The following is a 7,957-nucleotide window of genomic DNA, read 5'->3' on the forward strand; positions in this document are numbered from 1 at the left end:
GCTGTAGAGCTCACCGAAGGAGACAGATGACTCCCTTCCATCTCATCAGCCCTCCCCACTGCATCCTCAGCACTGCTAGCTCTCCGCCACTTATGCCTGTGCAAACTCCCCCCCACCCCACCCCCGAAGGCGATGGGGCTGCACAGGTGTCAGGAGGGTGGGATATTGGAGTGTGTAAGCTCCGCAGGGACATGTGAGAAGCATAAGCTGGACTCTCACATCCCAGATGAGTTGGCAGCCTGAGGAAGAAACCATCTTCTCTTTGTAAATGGAGCATGTTTGCTCTGCAGTCCCTGGTGGACAGTGAACATGGAGCCTTGTGTTACCATCACTCCAGATCACTCCTGAGAGGGGATCCACACCTCAAAGAGAAAAATGAAACGTCTTGTCACTGAGACGCCCAGGCCATGTGGAGGGACACCAGGCAGAGAAAGGACTGGCTCCGCCTGGATCAACAGTTGCCTACAGATCATAAGGGGTCTGGTTACAGTCTTGGGTCTGGGCTGCAGAACAGCCAGTGCATTGACTGATGCTGGCCAGGGACGTGCAATTACATGACAAGAGAACTGGGGTGCTAGGCACAGTATTCACAAGCTGCTCTACATCTGCCCCCTTCAATGCTCTAGTCATCACCTTCCCTTCTCATTGCTGAACTGACTAGATACAGCTTGATTCTCCTTCCTCTTCCTTTAGCCCAGTCCTGACTCGAGGTTCAAATGGACCCAGCACAGCCAGGGAACTGTAGGCCAAGGGGACTTGCTTTGAGGCCTCACTCTGTGATTAATCCAGCGCTCTCCTCTCCTCGCTGCACTGTTGTCTTCCTTGAGGAATGGGATGCTGCAGAAGCCTGGCCTCGCTGTGCGTGAGACGTGGCACCGCTCTGCTTTCCCCAGCGCCGGCGACGGGGAGGGAGGCTTGTTCACAGAACACACCGTGCTCTCACTCCTCGCGCCACTTAGCATTTCTAAAGGCTCCGCTTTCAAGTTGTCACCTAGCGACATGGGAAGCCCAGACTGCGTCGGAGAGAAGTGAGGCTGCAGCAGGTGCTGGCTGTCCTTTGGGATGGGAGATGGTAGCTAGGGCTGCGAGGGGTTTCAGGAGTCTGAGGGTATGCAGCTTCCGTCCGCTGCTGTGGAAATGACAGGGCTCTGCAGAGCTGGTCAACGGCCTGTCTACTCCAGCAGCCTGTCACCAAGAATGGCCAGTGCTTATGCAGCAGCAGGTGTAAGCCCCACATGTTGCAATATTGTCTCATGGTTAGAAATTTCCTCCTGACCCCAGTTCCCAGAGGACATCGGCTCCAGCCACTGTTGCAATTCTCAGTCCCAGTGGCAAGGCCAAGGAGCGAACAGTCCAGAAACTAAACTACCCTCTTTAGGCAGAGATGATCCCTGCAGACACATTGACAGGCAGTGGGGGGAAGCTGCGCAGTCTTGCCTGTGTGATATCTGTTTCGAGGCTATCAGGCACTTTGTGCCAGTGCTAAGTTCACTTAAAACAAAAGGACATCTTCAGGCCAATGCACCCAAACCACCATGTAACTGTATGCTCAGCATCCTGGTCTGATTGGTCAGCTTAGGTTCTTATCTGCCCCCCGAATCACCCTAGTATCTGACACCCCACACCCCTGTGAGGTAGGGGAGGGACATTACCCCCATTTTGCAAATGCACAGAGAGAGTGCGTGACTTGCTCAAGGTGACAGAGAAAGATTGTGGTGGAGCAGGGACATGATCCCAGGTCATCCAAATCCTACAGTAGTGACCTAAACCCCAGGCCATCCTGCCCCACTAGCATGTATGCCCATGCCCACACTGTTTGCCTGTCATGCAAGCTATAATGATTATATATGGTTTCAGAGTAGCAGCGTGTTAGTCTGTATCCTCAAAAAGAAAAGGAGTACTTGTGGCACCTTAGAGACTAACCAATTTATTTGAGCATAAGCTTTTGTGAGCTACAGCTCACTTCGTGAGATGCAGTGAGCTGTAGTTCATGAAAGCTTATGCTCAAATAAATTGGTTAGTCTCCAAGGTGCCACAAGTACTCCTTTTTATTGATTATATAAACTTTCATTATGATCAGCTGTCCGTGTGCTCTCTATGTAATAGGCTGAGCTCTGCTAGTTTGTGTCATGAGAACTTTCTTCCCAGTTTCTCCTTTTCATCTTTGGGCTCGGTGACCTTATCAACATTTCATCCATGCCACCTGGCAATCTGCAAAGAGAGATCGATCTCTGTACACAACTCACCCACTCAACTCATTTGTTCCAAAACTGAGCTGACTTCAAAGGGTCTCATCGTCTGATTTCCTTGTCTGCCTTCAGGAGAGCTATTCAATCAAACCAGAGAGATGCCACAGCATTTTCTCAAAGCAAATGTGTCAGGAAGATTCCAAGGTTGTCTCAAGACAGTGGTGAAATATCAAATACCCACTATTATTTATATGTCGACAGTTCCAAGGTAACTAGCTGACTTTAGCTGCTCTGTTGAAGGAGGGGCAGACAACAGCAAGGAAAAGCCCAAAGAGCTACCTTTCGGGAACAATTCAGATTCCATACAAAACTGAGGAGAAATAAACACAACATGTACTTACCTGTAAAAGAGCCCAGGGAACTGCAAACACACCCAGATGTGGAGATCACCAGAGTCCAAACTCCACTCACCCAAGGCTCTGGGGTTAGTTATGTCCCAGAGGGATATGCGGCTAGACTGAGGTTCAGAGCTTAGAAGCTTCAGGGTCCAGTTACCTGGAGCCCCTCAGCATGGCATGGCTGCCCCCAGGGTGGAGCTAATCTGCAAACACGCCCCTGCAAAGCATGGATTCCTTTCTGCCATTCTGACACAGAGCAGAATTTACCCTGTTGGCTCAATGGGCTTAGTCGCAGCACTAAATAGTACATAAGGTGAGTAAGGGTTGCAGAACTGGACCCCTTGGGAGCTCAGCTCCACAGGGAGGGAGTCAATAAGCTCTGCAAAATGGCATCTCTTGGTTTTCCAGTGATCCTAAAAAACCCCTGACCTGTGAGGAAAGGGGGTTTCCCTGCACAGAGCAGGACAAACAAGCATTTGGGCCTGCCTCGCCAGGATTTCTTGGTCTCACCAGAACATAGGCATTGTCAGACTGGCTCAGGCCCAGCTAGCCCAGCCAACACCCTGTCTCTGAAAGTGGCCAGCACCAGAAGCTTTAGAGGAAAGTGTAAGAAACCCTGCAGTAGGCAGAGGTGGGAAAATCTGTCCCTAGGGGAGTCTCTTTCTAAACCCGATTAGTCAGAGATTGGGAGTGTTAAATAGCTCTCCTGTTACCATTGGCTCTCCTCACTCTCTGGGTTTTCTTGTTATCCATAAATCTCAATGTGCAATATGAAATAAAACCTCTAAAACACAGATCTGGGTGAATAATTCACAGTAAGTCATTTATTTGGCACATTGTTCTTCTTCTCCTGTTCACAATTTGTCCATGGACAGATTGTGATTTTCTCACATTGATGATATTGCTCACCATAGAATTTCTGTGAACAGGTCTTGGGCTGTCGTTTGTTTGCAAGCTCTTAGCTGAGAACAATCCACATTCAAAATTCGAGCCATTTTGATTTGGGCATAGGTCACATGGTATGTTTCTGCATCCTATGTCTATGCAGTTGTTCTTCATCTTTGCTCTGTCCTCTGTCTGTGTGGGTGACTCTTGTTCAGTGTCTCCAAGCACTCCTGCTGAGTGCCTCTTCCAAGTTCACATCTTCTTCATGTCCTCCTTCGGTGTCTTAAACCACCTTTCTTTGGATCTTCTTTAGAGTCTTTGGCCCGTGACTACCAGATCTTGTACTCTCTGACCAACATATCCCGTGTGTCATCATCTCACATGACCCAGCCATGTCAGTAGATACTCCCTCAACTTTTCTGTGATGGAGGCTAATCCATCATTACATCATTTCATTGTGTAGCCTATCAGTTCTCATCTTACCCAGCATCTACCAGAACATTTTCATTTTAGCAGTGTGAAGTAGTTGTTCTTGTCTCTTCCACATTGGCCAGCATTCTGACCCTTACACCGTGGCTGACCTAAACATGGTCTTATACACTTTGCTCTTTAGTTTACTTGGCATATTTTTATCGCAGAGAACTCCCATCAACCATCTCCATTTACAATACGTGCACTTCATGTGGCTCCTACCATCCACATTCCTGTCATAGCTCAATGCTGAATGAGGTATTTGAATTGTTGCACAGGCTTTAAAACTATCTAATTTTACTAGCTTTTCATGATCCCTCTCTACAAAGCATTGAATGTATTCCATCTGTGATCAGCTGATATGAACGCATTTCCTTCTAATGCAGCCCTCCCTTGTTCTAGGTCCCTTTCCTGTTTGTATTTATCTCCATGGCACAACATAATATCATCAGCATAAGCATACTCCATGGATTCTCTCTTCTAACCTCCTGCGTCACGATGTCTGTTACAATCACAAATAAAAACGGAGTTAGGACTTGTGCTTGATGTAGAGCTGCCTTCACAGTGAATAGCTCATGATTGCCACAGCTCCTTCTTACCACAAGGTGGTTCCATGGTGTAATGGTTAGCACTCTGGACTCTGAATCCAGCGATCCGAGTTCAAATCTCGGTGGAACCTGTTCCTTTGGGGGGGTTGGACTAGATGACCTCCTGAGGTCCCTTCCAGCCCTGATATTCTATGATTTACTGCTGAATTATGCTTGTGCATGTCTGTGAGAGTCTGATATATACAAAATGCAATTCCTTATGTTTCTCCCTATACCTTTCCTGCAATATTCAGCTTGCAAACACCATCCATAGTTGACCTTCCTGGCATAAACCGGAATTGGTTGTAACTGACTTGATGCTCCAGTTCCTCTTCTTAAAATGTGCTGTTTTGGTGAATGTTCCAGCCAGGAATCTCCTTTGCCAGAATAGCCCTGGAAACCAAACCCATAAAGGGCACAGACGCATGAGATCGTAAGCTGCTTGGGGGCAGGGAGCATCTTGTTCTGTGTTTGTACAGCACCCAGCACAATGAGGTCCTAGGCTTTGAGGAGGGCTGCAGAGCACTACTGCAATAAAAATAATAAATGAGCATTTGAAGCAAAGCCATCAAACACATCTAATATAGCTCCATCTGTAGCTGAGAAGCAGACTGTTCCTAGAGAGGAAGACTTGTTCAGTGGTAAGGGTATACCCTGGGGCTCAGGAGATCCAGGTTTGATTCTTTCCTCCGCCACATACTCCCTGTATGACCTTTGCTAAGTCACTCAGGCCCAGGTTTATAAAGGTATTTAGGAGCCTAACTTCAGTTGATTTCAATGGGAGCTAGGCACCAAAATATATTGAAAGATCTGATCCTTAGTCTCTAAGACCCAGATTTTTAAAGGCATTTAGTTGCTGCACTCCTATCTGATTTAGGAGCTGTTGACTGTTGATGGAATTTAGACTCCTAAGTGCATGCATCCCCTTTGAAAATGAGATTTAGCCTCCTAAACCAGGTAGGTGTTGTGACGCTGAGCACAGCAGTGCCCAGACAGCTTTAAAAATCTGGGCCTCTCTGACTCCATCTCCGCTCTGTACAATGGGGCTAACAGCACAGCCCTTCCTTGCAGGGGTATTGGGAGGGTAAGTACATTAAAGATGGTGAGGTGCTCAGGAAATGGGAGCAGGGGTCCAATAAGCCCCTCAGATAGATTCAAGGCTTGTTTCCTTTTTCCAGCTCACCTTTAAATTTGCATAGAGAAAGGCTCAGAGGATGAGAGGCCCTGGAAAGTTGGGCTCTGATTTAGCAAAGCACTTAAGCACATACTTAGTTTTAAGCACTGGCTAAAGTCCAACCCTGTTCAGCAGAGCAGTTAAGCATATGCTTAACTGAACTGGAGCCTGAGTAGTGACTAGAATGCAGTGCAATAGCTTGCTGTCAAGGCTAATTCCCCACTGTAAGGACATTGAATGATTTTAAACTGATGTGCATGAATGACTAGGTCCCCTTTGCTTTAATCTTCATGACCATATAAAAAGTGTCATTGGTATAATAGAATGACAGCATAATAGTTAATAGAATGAATATTCAGAGCACAATGCCTTTTTGTCCGAATGTTGCTTTATAGACAAGAGAGGAGAGCAGGGTTTCCCTTGTGCGTATATACACTGTTTCACACAGTCCCTCCAAGGAACTCAAACCAGACTCAAAGAGGAAAGAACAAAAAGGTTTAGCTGAATTCAGAACTCCCTGGAAATCGTGTTCTTAGAACTGAACTGGGAAATGTTGGCAGGATGGTTCCATTCGGCTCTGGTAAAAGGTAGTCTCTGAGGAGCTCTCTGTGCGACTTTTCAGTTTGATGATCTTTTGGGCACCCTAGGATCAGGGCATTGATTGATTACAGAAAAGACTCAAAGGATGGATTTTTCCCCCTCCAAAGTGGACTTTTAGGCTGCCAGAAATGTAGCCCATCCTCTGGGGCATCTACTCTTGGAATTGCTGTGATTACACCATCTAGTGAATTTCCAGAGGAATTAGAAGGAGTTTTGAACCATTGCAAGGACTGTTGGGGATGATGTGAGATATTTGTGCCATTGACAGTCCTGTTACTTTTTAGTGGTATATAAAATTTGACTAGTCCCGAATGAAAGGTCTGTTTAATGAGTTGTCTGGCAGTGGTTGAGGGCAACACCCATTACTAGCAGTGACTGGCACCATAGCTGGATCCACCGTTGGATAACAATCGACATTTCTCACACTTCCTCTGAAGACTGGCACTGCTTGACTCACTTGTTGTAAGTCGTACAGTGAATTAAATGCAGAGCCTGGAAGAAAAACCAAGAATCCTGGTAACTAGCTTCCCTGCTCTGCTCACCAAACACACACAGTGAACTTTGTGACTTTGTCCTCACCCACAACTATTTCACATTTGGGGACAATGTATACCTTCAAGTCAGCAGCACTGCTATGGGTACCCGCATGGCCCCACAGTATGCCAACATTTTTATGGCTGACTTAGAACAACACTTCCTCAGCTCTCATCCCCTAATGCCCCTACTCTACTTGCTCTACATTGATGACATCGTCATCATCTGGACCCATGGAAAAGAAGCCCTTGAGGAATTCCACCATGATTTCAACAATTTCCATCCCACCATCAACCTCAGCCTGGACCAGTCCACACAAGAGATCCACTTCCGGGACACTACAGTGCTAATAAGTGATGGTCACATAAACACCACCCTATACTGGAAACCTACTGCCTCCAGCTTTCATTCAGACCACACCACACAATCCATTGTCTACAGCCAAGCTCTAAGATACAACTGCATTTGCTCCAACACCTCAGACAGAGACAAACACCTACAAGATCTCTACCAAGTGTTCTTACAACTACAGTACCCACCTGCTGAAGTGAAGAAACAGATTGACAGAGCCAGAAGAGTACCCAGAAGTTACCTGCTACAGGACAGGCCCAACAAAGAAAGTAACAGAATGCCACTAGCCATCACCTTCAGCCCCCAACTAAAACCTCTCCAGCGCATCATCAAGGATCTACAACCTCTGCTGAAGGACAATCCCTCACTCTCACAGATCTTGGGAGACAGGCCAGTCCTCGCTTACAGACAGCCCCCCAACCTGAAGCAAATACTCACCAGCAACCACACAACAAAAACACTAACCCAGGAACCTATTCTTGTATCAAAGCCCATTGCCAACTCCATCCACATACCTATTCAAGGGACACCATCATAGGACCTAATCACATCAGCCACACTATCAGAGGCTCGTTCACCTGCACATCTACCAATGTGATATATGCCATCATGTGCTAGCAATGCCCCTCTGCCATGTACATTGGCCAAACTGGACAGTCTCTACACAAAAGAATAAATGGACACAAATCAGACGTCAAGAATTATAACATTCAAAAACCAGTTGGAGAACACTTCAACATCCATGGACACTAAATTACAGACCTAAAA

General features: G+C 46.7%; 1 non-coding gene across 1 annotated transcript; it reads left to right on the forward strand.

Annotated features, from left to right (window-relative positions):
* The first annotated feature begins 4,550 nt into the window (after nucleotides 1–4,550).
* On the forward strand, nucleotides 4,551–4,622 carry TRNAQ-CUG (transfer RNA glutamine (anticodon CUG)). The gene has a single exon. It is a non-coding gene; the product is annotated as a tRNA-Gln (tRNA).
* The last annotated feature ends 3,335 nt before the right edge of the window (nucleotides 4,623–7,957 follow it).

The sequence above is a fragment of the Lepidochelys kempii genome, chromosome 14 (assembly GCF_965140285.1).
Source record: "Lepidochelys kempii isolate rLepKem1 chromosome 14, rLepKem1.hap1, whole genome shotgun sequence".
Taxonomy (NCBI): domain Eukaryota; kingdom Metazoa; phylum Chordata; order Testudines; family Cheloniidae; genus Lepidochelys; species Lepidochelys kempii.